The sequence below is a fragment of the Pan troglodytes genome, chromosome 4 (genome assembly GCF_028858775.2).
Source record: "Pan troglodytes isolate AG18354 chromosome 4, NHGRI_mPanTro3-v2.0_pri, whole genome shotgun sequence".
Taxonomy (NCBI): Eukaryota; Metazoa; Chordata; class Mammalia; order Primates; family Hominidae; genus Pan; species Pan troglodytes.
In genome coordinates, this window is record NC_072402.2 from 158,395,653 (window position 1) to 158,419,808 (window position 24,156).

The 24,156-nt window shown below is 40.8% G+C and overlaps 1 protein-coding gene across 5 annotated transcripts in view; it reads right to left on the bottom strand.

The window, feature by feature from the left end:
- ATP10B (ATPase phospholipid transporting 10B (putative)) overlaps positions 1 to 24,156 on the bottom strand; it is a 360,087-nt gene that overhangs the window by 139,543 nt on the left and 196,388 nt on the right. For all 5 annotated transcript variants that reach the window (XM_016954150.4, XM_001137552.8, XM_054685268.2 and 2 more), the window contains one exon: positions 8,603 to 8,728. The gene's annotated coding sequence lies outside the window, so the exon portion shown is untranslated. The remainder of the gene's footprint in view (positions 1 to 8,602; positions 8,729 to 24,156) is intronic.

Consider the following 24,156-nt stretch of genomic DNA (forward strand, 5'->3'; position numbering starts at 1 on the left):
GAGGTAAATTGGGCTTGTATTGTAATGGTTCTTTTCAGCTGTAGGCATTAAATTCCTCAAAATCTCCAGTTAGAAGTAACTGTGGTTAAGGAACTTGAGAAATCATAATAGAAGTTCCCTGTTTTTGGACCAAATTTTGGGAGTATAACAAAAAACATTTTAAGCAAAACAACCAAGGTAGCATGCGAAATAACGTCAATATAAATGACACTTATTCATGTAATTAACAATGTGTATGATGCAATTTCACTTGGGATCTCCTCCTCAGAACTTTTTAATGCTTGCCTCTCCTGACACAAGAAACTTGAAATTAATTTTGTTTGTAGCTAACATCTGTTATGAAATATTAAACAAAAATTATTTTGATTTTATGACTCAGGGCTTTTGACTTTTGTCTCTTTTGATCTGAGGGAATTATGAAAAACTGAATTTTTGAGATTGGTGAATTATTGGGGAAGTTTTTTGAAACTCCTTTCCCATTACACAAGATTACAAGTTCTTAACTCTGTTCAGGAGAATTTCTGGCCAAGATACTTGTAACAGGATGCTCTGTCTCAGGAAAGGCTTTCCCAATAGAACCAAGGTACACTTCTAAGAATACAATTCACCTGCTTTCAATATTCTTTATCTTTTAATAGTAGTTTATGCCATCTCTATTTTCTATATACCATTTTTACTCTTACCTAACCCTTTAGTTTCCTCTTTTCTTAAAAATGACTTGATATTTGCATATGCTAGAACTGAATATATACTGGAACTGAAACTGTCTGGGTCAACTAGAAGATCTGCAGAAGCAAATTTGTTCATACTGGATTTTCATATGTGATGAAATTGTGGTTTGTAGGATGTGACTGTGGGTAATTATTCATTTTTCCATATATTAGAGATGAATCTGATTGCCCTTTCTTCTGAAATATTTATAATAATTTATAATGTATATAATTACATATAGGCATAACTTGGAGACTGTGGGTTTGGTTCCAGAATACGACAATAAAGTGAATGTTGCAATGAAGTGAGTCACATACATTTTTTAGTTCCCCAGTGCATAGGAAAGCTATGTTTATACTATACTGTAGTCTATTGTGTGCAATAGCATTATGTCTAAAAAATACATAGCTTAATTAAAAAATACTTTATTGCTAATAAATGTCAGCCATCATCTGAGCTTATCAAAAGAGTCATAATCTTTTTGCTGTTGGAGAGTTTTGTCTTGATATTTGTTTTTTTTTTTTTTAGATGGAGTCTCACTCTTGTCACTCAGGCTGGAGTGCATGGTGCGATCTTGGCTCACTGCAACCTCCACCTCCTGGATTCAAGCCATTCTCCTGCCTCAGCCTTCTGGGTAGCTGGGGCTACAGACACCCACCACCACACCCAGGTAATTTTTGAATTTTTAGTAAAAATGAGGTTTCACCATGTTGGCCAGGTTGGTCTTGAATGCCTGACCTCAGGTGATCCATCAGCCTTGGCCTCCCATAGTGCTGGGATTACAGGTGTGAGTCACCGCACCTGGCTTGTCTTGATGTTATGGCTGTTAACTGATAAGGGGGGTGGTGACTGCAGCCTTATGAAATGTATTTCTTAAGTAATAAGACTTGAAAGTTGAGATTACTCCTTCATCCATAAACTACAGAATGAATGTTATGTTAGCATGCATGAAAACAACATTAATCTCCTTGTACATTTTCATCAGAGCTCTTAGGTCACCAGGGGCAGTGTTAAGGAGTAGTAACCTTTGTTATTGTTGTTGAGAGACAGGATCTGACTTTGTCACCCAGACTGGAGTTCAGTGCCATGATCACAGCTCACTGCAGTCTTAAACTCCTGGGCCATCCTCTCACCTCAGCCTCTTTAGTAACTGGGAGTGCCATGATCATAGCTCACTGCAGTCTTAAACTCCTGGGCCATCCTCTCACCTCAGCCTCTTTAGTAACTGGGACTACAGATGTGAACTACCATGCGTGGCTATTTTTGTTGTTGTTGTTGTTCGTAGAAACAGTTGCCTATGTTGCCTAGGCTGATCTTGAACTCCTGACCTCAAGTGCTCCTTCTGCCTCAGCCTCCCAAAGAGTTGGGATTATAGGCATGAAACACTGTGCCAGGCCAAATAGTAATCTTTTGAAAAAATTTTTTAGTTTTCTTTTTCTGAGTAGTAGGTCTCAACAGCAGGCCTAAAATATTCAGTAAACCATGCCATAAACAGATGTGCTATCCTCTAGGCTTTGTTGTCCTAATTTACAGAACACAAGCAGAGTAGATTTAGCATAATTCTTAAAGACCCTAGGATTTTAGGAATGTAAATGAGCATTAGCTTCAAGTGAGAGTCACTAGCTGCATTATTCTCTAACTAGAGAGTCAGCCTGTTCTTTGATATTTTGAAGCCAGGCATTGAGTTCTCTCCAGCTATGAAAGTCGTAGATGGCATCTTCTTCCAATATAAGGTTGTTTGTCTACATTAAAAACTCATCTACACTAAAAATCATTGTTTAGCGCAGCCACTTTTACCAATTATCTTAGCTAGATCTTTTGATAACTTGCCACAGCTTCTACATCAGCACTTGCTGCGTCACCTTGCAGTCTCACAGTATTATATTATGGAGATGGTTGTTTTCCCTTAAACCTTATGAAATAATCTCTGCTAGCTTCCAACATTTCTTTCATCTTTTTTTTTGTTGTTGTTGAGACAGTCTTGCTCTGTCACCCAGGTTGGAGTGCAGTGGCATGATCTCAGCTCACTGAAAGTTCCACCTTCTGGGTTCACGCCATTCTCCTGCCTCAGCCTCCCAAGTAGCTGGGACTACAGGCGCCCAACACCACACCCGGCTAATTTTTTATGTTTTTAGTAGAGACGGGGTTTCACCGTGTTAGCCAGGATGGTCTCAATCTCCTGACCTTGTGATCTGCCAGCCTCGGACTCCCAAAGTGCTGGGATTACAGGCATGAGCCACGGTGCCCAACCGTATCCTTTGTTTTCTAAGACAGGGTTTTGCTCTGTTGTCCAGGCATGTCCAGGAGTACACTGGTACCTTCTCAGCTTATTGTGGCCTCAACATCCCAGGCTCAAGCAATCCTCCTACCTCACCCTCCTAAGTTGCTGGGACTACAGGTGCAGGCCGCCATGCCTGGCTATTTTCTTTTGTATTTTTTTTGTAGAGATGGGGGTCTCACCATTTTGCTCAGGCTGGTCTTGAACTCCTGGGCTAAAGCAATCTGCCCACCTTGGGATTACAAGTGTGATTACAATTGGGATTACAATCTGCCAACACTTTGGGATTACAGGTGTGAGCCACCATGCCCAGTCCCAACTTTTCTTCTGCAGCTTTCTCACCTCTCTCAGTCTTTATAAAATTGAAGAAAGTTAGGGGCTTACTCTGGATTAGGCTTTGGCTTAAGGGAGTGTTGTGGCTGGTTAGACCTTTTATCCAGCTCTATAAAACTTTCTTCATATCAGCAATAAGGCTGTTTTGCTTTCTTACCATTTGTGTATTCACTGGAATAGCACTTTTAATTTTCTTCAAAAACTTTTTCTTTGCATTCACAACTTGGTCAACTATTTGGTGCAAGAGGCCTAGATTTCAGCCTGTCTTGGCTTTCAATATGCATTCCTCACGAAGGTGAATCATTTTCTAGCTTTTGATTTAAAGTGAGGGACATTCAACTCTTCCTTTTACTTGAACACTTAGAGGCCATTGTAGGGTTATTTATTGGCCTACTTTCAATGTTTCTATGTCTCAGGGAATAGGGAGGCCCATGAAGAGGGAGAGAGATGGGGGAACAGCTGGATGGTAGAGCAGTCAGGACACACACATTTAGAGATTAAGTTTGCCACCTTACATGAGTGTGGTTGGCGGTGCCCCAAAATGATTACAATAGTAACATCAAAGATCACTGATCACAAACCACTATACCAGGTGTAATAAATGACAAGGTTTAAAATATTGTGAGAATACCCAGAATGTTACCCAGAGACACAAAGCCAGCACATGCTGTTGGAAAAATCGTGGTGGTGTTCTTGCTTGATGCAGGGTTGCTGCAAACCTTCAATTTGTAAAAAACACAGTATCTGTGAAGTGCAATAAAGGAAGTTCAATGAAGTGAAGAGCAATGAAACGAGGTTTGCCTGTGTTATTATATAATTAATATGGATGTAATTTGTAATAATAAACAATAAAAATGAAGAGACGTTAAGTGGCTTAAGGTTGCAAGAATAGTCAGTAGTAGAGTTAAAATGAGGTCCCCACTGTGCATCCCAGACACCTTGGCTCTTGATTTTTCTACCTCAACGTGAGCCAGAATTCCACTTAGGTTTACCTCCGTAGCCTGAGTCATCTGTGATTGCCCTGGTTAGTTTGTTTAAAAATAACCTTTTTATTTTGAAGTAATTTCAGGTTTACAGAAAAATTGCAAAGATAATACAGAGAGTTCCTTTACCTGAGATTCTCCTAATCTCACATAGCCAAGATACAATGGTCAAAAACTAAGAAATTAATATCGATACAGGACAATGAACTAAACAACAGACTATTCAGATTTCACCTGGGTGATTTTTTCACTTCTTAAATTAGAAAGCATTTCAAATTAGAGAAAAGTAGAGACTGGCCTTAGTGTCACAGTGACACATAGGCCTCAGGGCACCAAAAGACTCAATGGGTCAAAGATTTGTGGACTGTTGGTTTGTTTTAATATTTCTTTATTTTATTTTATATTTATTTATTTATGACAGAGTCTCGCTTTGTCGCCCAGGCTGGAGTGCAGTGGCTCTGAGTCAGCTCACTGCAATCTCCGCCCCCCAGGTTCAAGCAATTCTCCCACCTCAGCCTCCCTAGTAGCTGGGATTACAGGCGCCTGCCACCACGCCTTGCTAATTTTTGTATTTTTAGTAGAGATGGGGTTTCACTATGTTGGCCAGGCTGGTCTCAAACTCCTGACCTCAGGTGATCTGCCCACCTCAGCCTCCCACAGTGCTGGGATTACAGGCATGAGCCACCGTGCCCAGCCCTCTTTATTCTCATCTGAAACAATACTGAGCAACTTTCTAATGTGAGTCACACTTCTTCTGACTCTTCCACTACAGTGGGACCCCCCAAATCTAGGACCCCCTGAGCTGGTATTGCTGGACAGTGATCTGGCTTTTTAAGGTAGGAACCCTGGGCTCTTGATGACAGCCAATCACAATTTTCTTGCTCCATTTGAGATGTTGAAGGGACTCTCTGGTTATTATAAAACTCATTAAATTGCAAGCAAATAAATTTCTTGATAGAGACTTTCCATAGCCATGAGACAATATCACATACTTTTTAAAAATTGTAATATGCGCATGTTATGTTCTGAATAGGGGCACACAAATCCAAGTACATCTTTCTGAAGAATAATAGACCAAAGTTGTTAATCTGTTTTTTCTTAAAGAAAAGCCTATTAATATCAGATGAGTGGAAGAGAATCTATAAAGTCAAAATGACTAAGAATCTCCTATGACAAGACCAAAAACCCACAGAAGCAGAAACAGGAGAAGAAAGAGAAGAGACAAAAAAGAATTGGGAAGAAAGTAGAGACACAGGCTTCAGCATTTAAGTACTCCTGTGGCTTGACTGGCAAAATGCCCGTGGAGACTCGGAGAAGCAGCACATCGATAAATCAATCAGACACTACAAGCTTGAAGAAGAATGATAGAGTGCTGTCCCCTGGCTGGAATGCCTGATGGGGGTTGGGAGTTGCACATGCCTCCAGGAAATATCCACCTTCAGAAGACTTAGTCTCTGAGGTCTAATTTTCCCCTCTTCATTAAACCTCAATTGTTGGCAAGAGACCATGGATGTTTAGAAAAACCACTGGGCATTTCTTTTTATATGCCCGTCTGATTGAGGCCACTGAGGCAGATACACTGATGTTCCCTGGTGTCCAGGGAGGTTGACAACCACTGCAACATTTTTAGGGTGTCGTTGACATTTTGTTGTCTGATTTTGAAAACAAAACTAGCATTCTTTCTGAGGGTATTTTGGCTTATTATTCTGACATATGAAATTGAGATAAAAGCAAATTAACACGTGTAGGTAGCTATGCTCAACCCCCGCCCCCTTCCAATCTCTAATAACTTTATTCTGTCCTTTCATGAGAGAGCCAATGAGATAACACCCCATCTGGTGAGTGGATAATTAATTTCAATTTTCTCAATCTTTTTAGAGTTGTACATGTGAGGATTTGGTGACTTTTTACATCTCCAATATAATATTCTCTATCACAAGTGCTTCTTAATTGTCCAGGCTATAGATATGACATCTAGGCAGCTTTCCTTTCCTTTGGACCATTAGTAAGACAAATGGCTTTGCTGTCCAGCAGTGTGGGGTGGGGCTCTGTTGAGTACAGAATCATGTAGCGAAGCCTCTGATGGTGGCAGAAGGCATGTACAGGTTTGGAATCTGTAATATCACAGGGTATAAATTGAGAAGAGAAGTAAAAGGCAAGTTTGAGTTAAATCTATTCCGCCCTTCTGCTATGTTCCTGTGGCAGTGAGACTTGTTCTATGTCATGATGGAAGAGCTGTCTGTCTAGGGAAAAATCCATCCTGACTCTGATTTATCTGCACAATGACAACAATGCAAGGTTCTTGAATTATCTCATGGATTAAAGACCCCTTAAAGACTGAGATTCAGACAGTGTATACTGGCACCATGATAGCAAGCAGACAAATGATACACACCGGAGAGCCAGGCAACAGACCTGTGTAGATATGCGAGCTAGTTATGTGACAGATATGGCCTTGCAAATCAGTACAGATAGACAAACCCCTTGGAAAATAGTGTTGAGACCATCAATAACTCATATACCAATGACAACAAAAACTTGTTTCTACTTCAACACAAAAAATAAATTCTAAGTGCATTAAAGACCTGCCTCATTGAGGGATAGGGTGAGGATTAAAACAAAATACAAGAGCATATCCTTATGGTCTTGAGGTAGGGAGGAAACTCTTAGGGCACAGGTATCAATAATGAAAAACTGATAAATCTCACTACATTAAACTTTCTGTGCCCTAAACAACATGCAAAGGTAAACCACAGATTGGGAGGAGATGTTTGTAACATTATTAGATATACAAATTTGAAAAGGAAAAGATAACTCAATAGAAAAATCAAAAATGACATGAACAGGTTATTCACAGAAAAGAAATCCAAATATCTCCAAATCATACAGTTATTTTCAGCTTAACTAGTAATCAGGGACATGTAAATTAAAACAGCAATGAAATTACCTTGCTATACCATCATCAGACTGGTGAAAAATGAGAAGTCTAATTAAAGTTGAGATTTGGCAAAGATGAGATGCAATGGATACTTTCATAAACAATTTTTTGTGACCATTTTGAGAAGAATTTAGCTTGCTTTATTTATTTATTTATTTATTTATTTATTTATTTTTGAGACAGTGTCTCACTCTGTGGCCCAGGCTGGAGTGCAGTGGTGTGGTTTCTGCTCACTGCAACCTCTGCCTCCTGGGTTCAAGCAATTGTCTGACTCAGCCTCCTGAGTAGCTGGGATTATAGGTGCCTGCCACCACACCTGGCTAATTTCTGTAGTTTTAGTTGAGATGGGGTTTCACCATCTTGGCCAGGCTGGTCTTGAACTCCTGACCTCGTGATCCACTCTCCTGGGCCTCCCAAAGTGCTGGGATTACAGGCGTGAGCCACCATACCCGGCCAGAATTTAGCTTTATTAAGCCGTGTTGAAAGTGCACATGTTCTTAGACCAAGCATTTTCACATCTATATACATACCTTGAAGCAATTTACACACGTGCACAAGGAGATCTTCAGAAATATTAATTACATCATCATTCAGTAAATGTCAAAAATGGAAACAACTTAAATGTCCATCAAAGAGTAGAATAAAAAAATTGTAACATATTTATAAAATAGAATATCTTATGGCAGTTAAAATTGTACTATATCTCATGAATACATAGCATATAATAATGTCTTATTAAGGGTTAACTATTATTTTGCTGTAAGTACTACTATAAGCACTTTGCATGTCAATATTAATTCATATAACTGTCATAACAACCCTGTGATGGGGGTACTATTAGCATCCCCATTTTACAGATGAAGAAAGTAAGAAGCAGAGAAATTTAAGTATTTAAAGGTCTCATAGCTGTCGGTGGCAGAGTTGGGCTGTGAACCAGCCCATCTACTCCAGAATTGGTGCTTTAACACTATACTTGCCTCATAAAACAAACAGAATGCTAGGAAACAAAATGTAAAGTTGAGCAAAAAGTTCCACTGGGAAGACGATACATATGAGTCTCCATTATCTAGGGTTAGGTTCAGCCACATTTAACAACTACAAAAACAACAATAATAAGTGGCTTAAACAAGGTAGAGATTTCTTTATGATGTAAAACAAATCTAGAGGTAGGTAGTCCAAGGCTGATATGGAGGCACCAAGGTCCTGCGGGACCCCGTTTTTTCTGTTCCATCATCCTTAGCTCTGGTTTCCATCATCAAGGTAGTGTCATGAACCAAAGGACTATTGGGGCTACATCCACCTCAGTCATGTTCCACATAGGAAGAGGAAAGAAACGGGGAAGCAACGCAAAAGATATACCTGTTAGCGGAGTCCCTTTAAGGAGGTTAGCCCAGTGACCTTTGCTGTGCCCCTACAGCCACAAGAAGAGGGGGCAGATGTAGTACTTTAGCTGGACAAATTGTTGATCAGAATAAATTGCAAGTTCTGTAAGCAAGAAAAGAAAATATTGAGTAGGCAACTAACAGTTCAGTTATAAATGCTATTTATATAAGGTTTAAAACAATGCTACATATTCTTTATGTAAAACTATATTGTTTTAAATTTTACATATACTTATGATAGTAGAAAAACATTTGTGGAAATAATACCAAGTTTAGGACAACAGTAATGCTTGGAGAAGGAGAGGAATTGGAGGAGAATACACAGTAAACTTCAACTATATCTCTAACTTTTTTCAAAGAAAATCTAAAACACAAATGATGTAATGTTCAAATTTGATTAGTTGGATAGAGGGCAAAGCCTGGTGTGTCTTTGGGGAGCGTATGTATATCTCCAATTCTCTTCTTCTGTTGTTCAGTTCTCTTTTTCTGTCTCAATTTTCTCTCTTCCTGTAGAAAAAGGTCTGAATCCCTGAGAACTGCCTTCCCTGCTAAAAGTTCAAGCCCTCAGTGAACTTGGGACAGTTTGTTCCAAAGTGAAGCAGTTTTGGAGAGCACCTGCTTTAACGGTGATATATTGGTTGAGAGCTTATCAAATATCACACACTAAGCTAAGCCTTTCACCAATATGAATTTATTTAATCCTCACAAGATCCCTGGCGCTAAAACTATTGTTATTCCCATATTACAGAAGAGGAAACTAGGGCTCAGTAAAGTTAAATATCCTCCCTAAAACCCTACAATTCATGGGAGCATGTTTCAGGTTGGAATCCATACTTGTCTGACTTCAGAACTGGGGCCCAAATCTGCCATGCTGTGCTGAGACACTTAATGAGCTTTATTAAAGTCCAGTCACACACCCTGCTGCATCTCCTAGTAGACTTCTAGGAAGGGCTCTCTGGTATGTACCCAAAACTAGTCACAAGGGATAAGGCGGGGTGCTGAATCTGGAATGAAAACATAGGTTGGATTTACCCTGTACTTGGTGGGATCTCAGTTGGGGGGCCACAGAGAGCCAGCCAGGCTGAGATTAAGAAGAAAGCAAGCAAGGGGCTAATTGCTCAGAGAGAGGATTTGGTCTAGAAACTAAAGAAATAGGAGGGCTGCTTAAGCATTTTGTTATTCATGGTCTTGCCTCTGCAGGGCAGAAAGCAGCAATGTACTTGAGGTAGAAACTTTGGCCAGGAATCGGATACATACACTGACGTCCCTAGTGCCATTTATTTCCCAAATCTAAACTAGGTGACTAGTTTCGGGTACATACCAGAAATTCCTTCCTAGAAGTCTACTAGGAGATGAAGCAGGGTGTGTGACTGGACTTTAATAAAGCTCATTAAATGTCTCAGTACAGCATGGCAGATTTGGGCCCCAGTTCTGAAGTCAGACAAGTATGGATTCCAACCTGGAACATTAATCACTCTGCATTCTCCTTGTCTTAGTCCATTTTGTGTTGCTCTAACAATACCATGGTCTCAGAATATCAGAGACTGGATAATTTATAAAGAAAAGAAGTTTATTTAGCTTATAGTTTTATAGACTGTGAAGTTCAAGGGCATAGCTCTGCTTTTTGGTGAGAGCTTTTGTGCTGCATGCTAACATGGTGAAGAAGACATAGGGGAAGGGTACACACACAAAGAGACAAAACCCCAGGGGTGTCCTGGCTTTATAAGAACCCACTCTCATGGGAACTAATTCATTTTTGTGAGAACTAATCCAGTATCATCATAGCAAGAACTCACTCACTACCTTGGGAATGGCACCAAGCCACCCAAGAGGGATCCGACCCCATGGCCCAAACACCTTTCATCAGACCCCACCTCCCATACTGCTACACTGGGGATCAAATTTCAACATGAGTTTTGGTAGGGACAAACCAAACCCTAGTAACCCTCTAGAGTGCTCCTCGTGAACAGGGACTACGTCTGGTTCAAGTTCCGCCACTGTCCCGGCACATAGCACAAACTTGGATGTTGAATAAACAGATGAATAAACAAAGGAATAAGTAAACTCAACAGGATTGAAGTTCGTCAGAGTTCTTTGGACTGGGATGGAACAATTAGCCAATAAATAAAAAAAACTGTATTAGGTTGGTGCAAAAGTAATTGGGGTTTTTACCATTAAAAGTAATGGCGGCCGGGCACGGTGGCTCACGCCTGTAATCCCAGCACTTTGTGAGGCTGAGACGGGCGGATCACGAGGTCAGGAGATCGAGACCATCCTGGCTAACATGGTGAAACCCTGTCTCTACTAAAAATACAAAAAATTAGCCAGGCGTGTTGGTGGGCGCCTGTAGTCCCAGCTACTCGGGAGGCTGAGGCAGGAGAATGGTGTGAACTCGGGAGGCGGAGCTTGCAGTAAGCCGAGATCGCGCCGTTGCACTCCGGCCTGGGCAACAGAGGGAGACTCCGTCTCAAAAAAAGTAATGGCAATAACTGCAACTACTTTTGCAACAACCCAGTAGTTCCTGGAGGGCAAAGGCCAATGCATGATTTGTGTTTGTATGCCTTGCCTTGCCTAGCACTGTGTCCATAGTAGTGCTTGCTGAATGGTTGCTGAGTTGAATGGAAATGAGTTATTAAATAAAAACAGAGATTTATAACAATGGACTGGAATGGCATAGGACATTCAAGAGATCCGTATGTAAAGAGCCAGTGACTTGTTTGAACATAATCTCAAAACTCTACTATAAATATTATTGTCCTCATTAGGAAAAGTAAAATAATATGGCCATTATTTCGTCCATTCTATGTGCCAGGTGCTGTTGAGTAGATTATCTCTAATACTTACCATCACTTTGCAAGGGAATTGTGATTATTACCATTTTCCAATGAAGAAACTCAGTGCCAGAAGGTTAAGCAGCTTCCTGAAGCTCAGATTATAAAAGACCCAGGCAGGATTTATATGCAGGTCTCTCAGGCCTATGATTCTGCCATCCCAAGAAAAACTAACAGAGCTATTATGGTGGTTAGACTTTTTCCTTTCACAAATGGAATTGCAGCATCAACAAATGGCAGGAAAGAAGTTGCATTTCTTCCTTCAGTAAAGATTCTGAAATGTCCTATAACTCCTCCCAAGGCATTGGTGATTTTATGGCTACTCTGAATTTACTTGAATTGCAACTGCTAACCTAATTGTTTTCTGCTGGCAAATGTAGTGAACGTAATATAAGCCCTTATTTCCCCTTGGTGTGATGTTATGAATTGGTATTATGCTTATGGCAACTCTTTGTATACCGTAAAAATACCAACACTAATCATGAAAATAAATGAAGGGGAAAATAACCTCCAAAATATGTGCTTTTGCAATATTTATTAGAAAGCAAAAATGAAACACTGAATGTAAAGGCTATAATATAATTTATTTTCTTTCTTTTTAAAGAGGCTTTAAAAACTAAGTGCGATGGAGTTTAAAATGAAAACACTGGCTTTCTTTCCTGGGAAATATGTCTCTTAACAAGCTTCTTAAACACTTTTCTTTGCTCCAGGGTCCTCTGGACTGAATTAAAATTAAAGTCATCTCTCTTACAACTTTTCTTATGAGTCAGTATGCCTGAAAGCTTCTTCAATCAGGCGTTGGCCAAGAAATCTTGATCCTTGTTGTGTGATATAAAATATTCTTTGCGATGACTAGCTTCTTATTTCAACAATTTCAGCACAGTTTTCTGGAAGATTCTTCTTTTTCTTCTTTTCTGCATTTGCAGCTTTTCCTTGAGTTTATAGCCCTCTCTTCCTGATAAGCTCAAACCATCCTTTCCTCATGTTGAAAATTCCTTCCTGGATGTTTTACCACATGGGTTCTTAGTTTTTGAAAGAGAAATGTTGCCTTGGTCAGCACTGTAGCTTTGGTAGAGAAGCATATAATTTGCATGCTGCTTACAAAGGTTTGCAATAAAAAATTATTCCCTCCCACAACTAAGCCGATTGCTTTTTCTTACTATTGTTGATTACACTGGACTGATTTCAATTCCCTCAGTGAATAATTGGCATAAGAGTTGGTTGCAGTAAGTAAGCCTGTTGTAAATACAAGTTGGTGTTGTCATGAAGTATGTGCATATGTGTGTGTGTGTGTAAATATTTATAATAAAAAGCAGTTTAAACATGGAAAGTTGCCATCTGGGCCTTCATAGGTTGGAGACTGTGCACACATCTTGCTTTTTCTGAATCACAGAACAGGATGTCAGAACACCTCGGGGTTCATGGACCATGGTGCTCTGTCCGTATGGACTGTTAATACATCCTGAACAATGAATATCCGTGGGAAATCATGATGATGCTCACTTGATTTACAATATTGATTTTTATCAAAAAGAAAATAAGGTTTTGAGATACAAAATAGATTCTGCTAGATATCTAGTACTGCCACGTCAGGGCTAATGCTCTCACTTTTGCCTCATTTAGGCCCCAGGCCATTGTCACAAGTGTCACTGCATAAAGGAAGAAGCGTGACATAAAGAGTTCTGAACAGGCTGCTGCAGTGCCCCTCAAGATTTCCAGTGAAGCTTCTGAAAATTAAACTTTTAAATCTCTGTCATTTAGGCCGGTCATTATTATCTTTAAAGTTGCAGATGACTGGGAGACTGATGAGAGGAAAATGTGAGAGGCAGGTGGAAAAGGCTAAGAGGATGGGGCTACTGTGCTGGTCAGCTAAGATGGGCCACATTCAAGCTGATGAGTGGGTTCCTAGGCCAGTCTTACAAAGAAAACATGAAGAAGAGCTAAAAGACAGGACAGATGGCTAAAAAGACTTCTTTTGACTTTATATTCCCCGATTACTATCCACACAGGGCTGACTGCTCTCTTGGCTCTTGGATTCTATGAGATGCTCCTGATTCCTTTCAATATGCCCTCCCTTAATAAGACAAAATTAAGAAACAACTCCAAAGCTGGTCCTGTCTTGGAGCCATTATGCCATTTTGCAAACAATTGGATCCAGACTACCTGGATGCAAATACTAGCTCTGCTTCTTTCTAGCTGTGAGTCTCAACCTCTCAGTATCTCAATTACCTTCTTCATATGGGGATAATAATAATATATACCTCTTGGGCTGTGAGGATTCAATGAAATAATATTTTTAAAGCATTAGAACGAGTGCTTCGTAGGAAGTATTTGTCATAAGTGGCTGTTAACTAAATATATCCAAGCAAACAAACACATTTCAGATAGCCCATGGGTTCTTATGAGTCTATTAATCTGGGTTAAAAATCTCATAATTTGGATTAAAATTTGTGTTTATACTCAGAATGGGATATTATTTCTTTGAAGATTACATTCCCTGGAATATCATCTATACAAAGACTTAGAACCACAAATTAAAGACGAAATAATGAATTTAACTCATTTCCCCTTCTCCCATCTAAAATCAGGGGAAATTATTATTGAGACTTCACTTTGTATTCATTCATACTGTCATGTGTTCTGCCTATATTCTTCCCACTGGGTTGCTTTAGCACCACGTGAACAGATCATCCATTCCCTTATGAACTTGGTTGCTACCTTAGCTGCTCCCAAGAATTTGAAATATTCATTCCAGACCAAACAGCCTTTCTGCTGGCAGAAAGCATGTCAAAACACAGGGAAAAAGATTCAGAGATTAAAAAAAAAAATAAGGCACAGAAAACAGGACTTGCCATACCAAATGGAGCAAATCTTATTTACAAATCACCTCTAACCTCTGAGATCAGCCCAAATAAAGAAGCATCTGCCATCACTGGGAACATCCAACACTCTTCACCCTGACAAGGGGCTTCCAAAGACTCGATTCCATTTCAATCTAATTGAGTCCTTGCCCTCTCCTGCTTCCCTCCAGCCATGCACAGCAAGCCAAACCATCTTGGGATGGAAAGCCAGCCCAGAGATGAGCGACACCTTGACAGTGGAAGCAGAGAGTGGAGGCAGGGCAGCAGCTCTGCTAATTACAGAACAACCAGGTGCATTGATTTCAGCTTCATACAGAGCATACTGAGATTACTGTCCATGGAATCTCAGACCTTTCACTGATGGCTGTGTTTAGATAGAATTTTCCTTTCGCCAAGGCATAGCATACACAGAAATCTTCCTGCAGGAACCATCTAACCTATCTGTGGTTCATCTTAATGGCAGTGACCACATTTTCTAAGTCACAAATGGACAAGTATGTGTGTGTGAGATGAACAGTACCTATGTCGAGAGAGATGTCCTGGAAAATCTGGGCTGACTGACTATTTTACCTTTTCATACTTCTATGCATTAAATATTCATCGAGCATATACTAAGGTTGAAATGCTGTTGCAGAAGCTGGTGATATGGCATGAACTTGACAAGTGAGACCATTGCCTTCATGAAGCTTACATTTTGGTGGAGGAGATATATAAAGAAAAAATAAACAAGATCATATCAGACTGTGTTTAGTCCTCTGAAGGAATACACAGGGAGAAGAGGAGGAGGATGTAACAGTAGCTAACTATTATGCACCAGACACAATTCTAAGCATTTTGCTTGTATTAACTCATTTATCTGTCATAATCACCATATCATTTTGGTTATTTTCCCCCACTTGGCAGATGAGAAAATTGAGGCAGAGAGAGTAAGCATAATTTGTCCCCAAATGGCCATGGCAACTTCATCCTTTTAGTTGTTGGTCAAAATTTTTTGTGTCATTCTTATTTCTCTCTCTCCCCTTCATTCTCTCTCTTGCTCTCTTTTCCTGTATCTAGCCATATAAAATTAATCAAGAAATACCATGTTATTTACACTAATGTATAAACAGTCTATTTCTTGTTGCCTCCACTAATACTACCCTGATCCAAGTCACCATTATATCTCCTACCTGATTGCACTTTTATTTTGCCTCCTGAGTCTGTTCTTAAAAAAGCACATGTATGTTCACTGCAGCATGAGTCGCAATAGAAAAGACATAGAATCAACTTAAATGCCCATCAATGATAGACTGGATAAAGAAAATGTGGTACATGTACACCATGGAATACTGTGCAGCCAAAAAAAGAAAGATATTATGTCCTTTGCGGGGACATGGATGGAGCCATTATCCTTGGCAAAGTAATACAGGAACAGAAAACCAAATCACTGCATGTTCTCATTTGTAAGTGGGAACTAAATGATGAGAACACAAGGGTACAGAGAGGGGAAGAACATATGCTGGGGCCTATCGGAGGGTGGAGGATGGGAGGACGGAGAGGATCAGGAAAAATAATGGGTATTAGGCTTAGTACATGGGTAATGAAATAATCTGTACCATGAACCCCCATGACACAAGTTTACCTGAGAAGCTATAATTCCTTTTTTTTTTTTTTTTTTTTTTTTTAAGAGACAGAGTCTTACTCTGTCACCCAGGCAGAAATGCAGTGATGTAATCATAGCTCACTGTAACTTTGAACTATAGGCCTCAAGTGATCATCCCACCTTAGTCCCCCAAAGTGCTGGAATTACAGGAAGGGGCCAGTGTACCTGGCCACATCCTTAAAAAATATGTCAAGTTATTTCTCAACTGCACTCAAAACTCTCCATTGACTTCCTATATTTTGGAGTAAAAGTAAAGCACCATAACTACAATTCTAAGTATAATTCCTTTGTATTTGTATCCCTTAGTTACTCTGCAGTTAATACTGACAGCCCTATACATTCTGGCCCCTCCTCTCTTCTCTGATCCTCTTTCTAAGTTCCCCTTCTCTCTTGTTCAGTCTGCTCCAGCTATAATGGCCTCCCAGTTGTTGTTAGGGCACACAGGTCATGCGCCCCCTCAAAGACTTCAAACCTGTGATTACCTCCGTCTTGATACCTGCAAACCTCCCTTGAGCACCTCCTCTGTTTCTTGCTCTTTTTAATGAGAACTTCCTTGACCATCCTATTTAAAACTGTAAGTTCCCTCCACTCTGAGAGCCTTTGTCCTCCTTCCTTGCATTTTTTTATTCAAAGCATTTATCATCTGATGTAATATATATTTTTACATTTTTTGTTTGCTTATTGCCATTGCTTTCCACTACTAGCATGTAAACTATATGAAAACAGGGACTTTTGTCTGTTTTGTTCATTGCTTTTTCCAGAAAGCCTAGAATAGTTCCTTGTATGTAGGAAACGCTAAATAAATATCTGTTGAATTAATGAATTACGGAAGAAGACCTATTCCTCTGACTTAATAAAAAAGTTTAAGATTAAAAAAGATAATGATGTCTGATTTAGGAAAGAAACGGGAGAAAGAATGACTGCAAAATAGATGAAGAAAGGAGGATATACTTACAGGGGAAGAACAACTTGAAGAGATGGCAGTCATAAAAATAACCTGAACATACGGAAAGCAAAATCTTTGGTTGAGTTCACTCAAGTTCTGTCTTCACTGATTACCCTGCTTTACTCACTAAGAATGTCCGTGACTTGGGGAAAACTACCTTCTTCACTCTAGATCTTGCAGTAAAATAAGGGCAGTGCATGAATGTTTCATCGTCTTACCCAGATCTAATTTTCTGGATACATCACAGGCTTACGATGGGATTTTTTTTTTTTTTTTTTTTTTTTAGTTGCTCTGTCGCCAAGGCTGGAGTGCAGTGGCGCGATCTCGGCTCACTGCAAGCTCCGCCTCCCGGGTTCATGCCATTCTCCTGCCTCAGCCTCCCAAGTAGCTGGGACTACAGGCGCCCGCCACCACACCCGGCTAATTCTTGTATTTTTAGTAGAGACGGGGTTTCACCGTGTTAGCCAGGATGGTCTCGATCTCCTGACCTCGTGATCAGCCCGCCTCGGCCTCCCAAAGTGCTGGGATTACAGGCGTGAGCCACCACGCCCGGCCTACTATGGGATTCTTAGGTAGAAGATGCACTAGCCTGTTGCCATTGATTATTCTGAATGCTACATTGGTGGGAAGAAATGGAGTGAAGGAAATGGCAAAATCTGTGACTCAGATTTTTTAATAATCTGGAAACCGAGGCCCTGAACCAAAATTTTTTGTTTTTTTCTTCTTGATTATAGTTCTGTAGAGAGAAGGACATGTAGTCAGGGAGGAGTATGGGAGTTGGAGAAGGCATTTTTGGAGAGAATAAACATGGAAGGCTAATCTCAATCATGGAATGAGAGTCTGGGGAAGGTGTGCCTTTTCCCAAACCACAGAACAATTCTAGGAAGCATCAGGAAAGCCACTGAGAGACGCGCGAGCCTAACTCAGGGTGGTGCAAGTTCCATGGCCTCACTAAGACGTTGCTTCATAACATGGTCAATGTCACTCTGGGGTGCTTTAGACCTTTCCTCTGCATGGTGAGTTTATTGTTTGCTCACACCAGGGATAAGTGCGGGGTTTTTCTTAGGAAAGTTGCCTGGCATGCAAGCCCAGCCATGTAGGCCCAGAAGAGAAGCACAGACAAGACTATTGTATAACCAAGGTGAAACAGGCCCAGGCATCAGCAACAGCCTGAGTATTTTTGGAAAACACATTTTCATCTTCAATTTACACCAGACTTGGAGTGGAGCTAAGTCATTACAAAGTGTGAGTCCTGTTCATCCCAGCCCTAGACAGCTAGCTTTGTTAAACAGATGCCATCAGGTGCTGTCTCTGGGAGGCAGGATATCCCAAGACTGCTGCAAGAATCTGGTTCCCTTAAATTTGGCATTTCCTTATTCACAGCACACTGAAGTGACATCTTCCTGTCCTGAGAGAAGATAGAGAGTTGAAAAGGGAAACAAAGAGAGAGCAAGGGGGTGGGGGAAGAAGGGGAGGAGGGAGTAGGGGGGGAGGAGGAGGAGGAGAGATGAAGAAGAGAAGGCTGCAAGTGTGAGCTCTCATTTATTGGGTACTATGAAAGGAAAATATCTTGGGCCCTTTCAAGCTGGAAACTGCTCAGGGCAAATCTGCCTCCCATTCTATCAAACTCATCCCTCTGCTCACAGAGATAGATCCATATTCTGATTGCCTCCTTTGGAAAGACTTATCAGAAACTCAAAAGAGTGCAACCATTTGTCTCTCACCTACCTGTGACCTGGAAGCCCCCGGGGGTGGGGTGGGGGACTTGCTTTTAATTGTCCTCACCTTTCTGGAAGGAACTAAGGTACTTCTTACATATATTGATTGATGTCTCAGGTCTCCCAAAAATGTATAAAACCAAGTTGTGCCCTGACCACCTTGGGCACATGTCATCAGGACTTTCTGAGGCTGTGTCACGGGTGGGTCCTCAACCTTGGCAAAATAAACTTTCCAGATTAACTGAGACCTGTCTTAGATTTTCTGAGTTTACGGTACCTGCTACATATTAGTATTATATTGCACATTGTACACTGAAAGCATGAACGCCGATCCCTACGAACACCACAAGGGATAGGCACCTCTATTATCATTTTCCACAGGAGAAAACTGAGGCTTAGAGGCATAAGTGAATGGCTGAGGCCACACAGGTATAAGTGGTAGAGCCTACACAGGCCTGCCTGATTCCAAAGCACACTCATTTCCCGATATGCTTTGCGAAAACAAAGGTAAAGAAGGTCAGGAAGAATATAGATGCAGGGTTCAGTGTGGTAAAGAAGTTAACCTTGCCCAAGGGAGGTCTGGCCTTTGTCCCCGGCTTCTGGTCATCTCTAAGCCCTTGGAATGTTATTCCTGAGGGTGTTTTCATTTTTATTTGCCTGATGTGTTGGGTCCTGCCAAATAGTTTAACAATGTTTTTTTAGGGTGGGAACTTTGGGTCCCACGGTATCAGCTCAACTTCCAGGGGTGTTGGAGACTGAAATCAGCTATGTGGTCATACAACCCATAAAGGAAAATTAAAAAAATCTCAGGATCCCAAACTCCTTATGCCAAAGGGAAGGTTAAACCTACAGCCTGAGTCATGCAACACCCTCTTCCAAATGAGTAGCTGTTACTAGCATTATGCATTAGCCAGACCACCAGGAAAGGTAAAAGGCCTCAGGCATCTCCGAGTGTGACTGCCTCCACAGATCATTCATAGGTAAATTATTTTTTGGCCTCTTGTGAACAAGGACATACCAATTGTAACTTTAGGTCTACAATCTAAGTCTTGCTCCTCAAACTAAAATCTGTTTGGTTTCACACTGATAATGTCATTACAAGCTTATCTTCCCAGGTGTAGAAGAAAGACAAGAGATCAGTCAGCTCTCTACCTACCCAGAGAAGTCTATGTAATTGATTCTTCCTTTTTTTTTTCTTTTCAAACATTCACCTTATCTTATGTAAAATGTAGATTTACTGGGCACTAACTAAAGTCTCACAAGAATGTAACCATTCACCTTACTGCCTACCGTCTCTTCTTCTTGGATGCCTTCCCCTCTTTAAGGAAATGTGTAAATACTAAACTGCCTGAAAACCTATTTGGAAAAATAGCCACAGACATGTGTGTGGCTTGAGTTTTTCCCAGATACATCCTGAAGCTGGCTTAACAAACCTCTATTGATTGAGATCTTTGCTTTAGTCACTTATTTCAATTATCTAAATATACGTATGTGATAGAGCCCCAATAAAAACTCTGGATACCATGGCTCAAGGGAGCTTCTCCGGGTGGTAACACTGTGTATGTTGTCTCACACTGATGCCAGAGAAATAACACACCCATGGCTCCATGGGAAGAGGAAAGTGGGAACTCTGCATTTGGGCCTTCCCTGGCTTCTGCCTAATGTGTCTCTTCTCTTGGCTGATTTTAATTGGTGCCCTTTCCATGTAATAAGACCTAACCATGAGAATAACAGCTTTCAGTGAGTTCTGTGAGTCCTGATAGTGAATTTTTCACACCTTTGGTCTTGGGGAACCCCAAGACTTGCAATTGTTGAAAGACCTTAGGGTGGTCTTATGGACTGGGCTCCCTCTAATTTCACTGTTTCACGGAACCCTTTTGCTGGCTGCTTTATTCTCTCAGAATGTGTTGTTTTCTTCTCTTTTTGAGTAACAAGCCCCTGGAATGAGCCACTACCTCACTGGGCTGGGCCAGCAGGAAATTGGGTATGTGGGTCAAGCCCAGGAAAATGAAAATCAAGCAAGGCCTGGGAATGGTGGTTTGTTGCTAACGAGGGGAGGGTCTGGACATGGCAGCCACAGAGCTCCCTGATCCTTGTCTCAGCTCTGCTGCTGATTTGCTGAATAACTTTGGGGAACAGAGGCTAAATCTCTCTCTTGGCCTCAGTTTGCACATCTGCAATATGAAGATACTGAATAATTACATTATTGTTAGGCCCCTTAGGGCTTCAGATTTTCTGGGATTTCATAATCTGACAGCATGGAATGATTAAAAACTCTCTGGAAGCTTATAATGAAAGGGAGAAGTGTATTTTTCCATTTCTGGGTATTCTCGGTGGGCTGTGCCACTTGGTTGATCAGAGCATAGCACTAATGCTTATTGCTAGCACATATCTGAGCTCCACAGAGGGCAGTTCATGACACAATTTCTTCTGTCCTTCTGCCTTTCTTTCTCCTTTCCAATGACTACTATGTTCCACCTTTGTGTCAGCTGCTGCGCTAGCTAACAAGGATTACAAAGATGATTATGACAGATGCCTGCCCCTCTGCCCTAAAGGGGCTTGTAATGGGGTAGGGAATTGAGTCATGGAAGCAGCTAAATAGACTAAACAAAACAAAAGGCTAACTAAATCAGAGTAGCGGTACAAGCAAAGATCGAAGGAGTAAATGAATTCAGGAGGTGACAATGGTAGTGGCAGTAGCAACGGCCTACAAGGAGGTTTTATTGGACTCGAAACATGAATTTCAATAGGTAGAGATAGGTCAAAAGGTCTTTCCAAGAGGAGAAAATGGAAAGAAGAAAGACACAGAGATTTGAACTATAAAGAGTGTTTGGGGAATGGCCCATAGTGAGCAGGTGGGTTGTAGAGTGAGGTGGGGAGATGGTGGAAACAGGAGAGTGAGTGAGAAGTAAGGCTGAAGAGAGTAATCAGAGCCCAGACAGCCTTGTCTGTCAAGTCAAGGCATTTTAATCTTACTTGATAGCAATGAAGAGATTTTTGAAGAAGGAAGGATATCTATGAAGCTATACTGTCTTCATTCTTGTTTCTTGGAACCTGGGGTTCCTTGAATCACTGATGATAACGGTCATGCTAACAGCAATAATATAAAAGCCCATAGTGTGCAACTGTAAATTCTTCTTCCAAGCACCATCACTTAAAAACAGTTTTTAACCACAGATTTAAGCTAGCTGTTAGGCACTATGCACGATGATTTATATAAATCATATAATGCTGACAAAGCCCACAGTGAGTTTACCTATTCTTGTTCTACAGATGTGGAGAGTGCAGCTCAAAGAAGGTAAGGCATCTGCAGGGCCCCACAGTCATGGGCATCAGGATCAGGGCTCTGCCTTGCTGATGAGATTCAAGTCTGTGTTCTCAACTTTCATACCTGCTACTTGCTGTCTCATTTCATTGTTACCCTGAATGGAACGATATTTCTCTTCTTCAGATGAGGAACTTGAGGCAAATAAAGATTAAGTCATAAGTCCGAGGCTACACAACCAGGAATTCATTGGCCTCTTAATGTGCTTCCCCCCGACCCCACTTGATGGGAGTTGTTAACGATGCATACTAGACCCAGCAAGTACAGCTGCTATATATGCTTAGGGCTGAATGAGATGCTGGGAAAAATCAATATTTCTCTGTTGTTGGACTGGATGACTGAGTACAAAAAGCGTTTTTCTTTTGCATGTGCACACTGCCCACAAAGTAGCTTCTTTGAAATTGTCCTGCTGCTCTTCTAGTAGCCCCTCTGGCCCCCTTGTATATTCTAGACACTCTCCAGGGTGTCTGTCCAGCTAGTAACCCTCTTCTGAAAACTGCACCTTTCCAGTCCCAGCACCATGTTTCCATATATGACCCGCCCCTGTGGACATGGTTAAATTTGAATGCATCCTCAAATCAGATAAGACAATTGATTTCTCTCCAGACCCAGAGTTGGTGGGAAGTCACTTTACTGTCAGAACACTTGGGAAAAGGACCTTGAGCCTCTGCTGCTGAGGCCGCTGGAGTTGTCCTGGCCCCTGTCCTTTCTGAGACCTGGTTCAGCCATTCTCTGGGTTCTCTGTAAGACCCCATTAACCTTCCCATAATGTCTTCCTACCCCCTTTTCTCTAGTTGGATACATAAACCATTTAACCAAGAAAATAGTTTTGATTACAGAATCTATGGGGAAGATGTAGAAACTGCTTTTTTATTCAACAGTAGTTTCTTTCATTATGATTTTCAGTCTATTTTAAATATTAAAAGTCTTAAACCCAGGAAAGCTACCAAGATGAGTCAGCCTCGTTTGCAGTTTGTGAGTAAAGATGGGGAATTAAAATGCTTCTAATGTGTTTAAGTTCAGAGCTACCATGTGGTCCTGACCCAATCTTCTGTCATAATGATCAGCCATGCTGTACCTAGGCTAATCCTCTGCTGGTGAATTTGGTTCTGCACGGGGGATACTCCCTGGCAAGTGAACAGGTACCTGCTCCTAATGGCTTTGCAAGCGTTTGACTGGGAGTAAGGTTACATTAAGACAGTCTTTCATGGGCATGAGGCAATGGCTTTCTGAATTTGAACCCCTAATATCTAGATGTAGAATCTGGTCAAGTAGTCAGTGAGTTGTGTGGAGAATGGGAGTTGTATGGAGAATGCGAGTTTCATGGAGTGAGTTCTCTGTTTTTGCTGGTTTTGGCCTGGGTGCCAGTGCAGTTGGTTAAGAGTAGGAGTACTGGTGGAAAAAATGTCTGTCTTTATGATATGAATAACTAGGGAACTAAGTCTGGGGACCATACTCACTATAGAAAGAAGGGGGAAGATCCAGAAAGGTTACTCCAAGTTCTGTCGGCCCTCATCTTTGCTTGACCCTGAATTGTCTATGCATGGAGGAGGCTCAAAGATGAACTAAAAACAAACAAATATTTGAACTAAGATGGGAGCCACTGCCCACCCAAAAACAGTTCAGTTCTAATCAAGTTAAGTGCCTGCTAAAATAAAAAATCCTACAGTCTTTATAGGAAAATGTCAGGATCCAGCGTCTCCATATTTAACCTTCATTATATCGAGGATGTTGAACAGGTAAGACCCCCAAAAATGTGACCAATTCTCAAAGGAAAAGACCATTAACTCAGGCCAATACAAAAAAGTGACCTAGATGTTGGAATTAACGACATGAAATTTAAAGGAAATATTATAAATACCTCAATGATGTAAAGGATAATGTGCTTACTTACAATGAATGAAAAGATTAAAAATATCAGCGAGATGGGGAAAAATGAAAAAGAACCAGATTAACCTTGGAGCCCCAAATAAAATATCCGAAATTTAAAAATTCACTGGACAGATTTAACAGGAGAATGGAAATGACAGAGGAAAGAGTTAGTAAATCTGAAGATACAGCAATAAGATTATCTATTTTTGCTTTTGTTGGTTGTGCTTTTGAAACCTTAACCATAAAATTGTTGCCTTGACCAATGTCCTGAAGTGCTTTTCCTATGTTTTCTTCTAGTAGTTTTATAGTTTCAGGTCTTACATTTAAGTCTTTAAT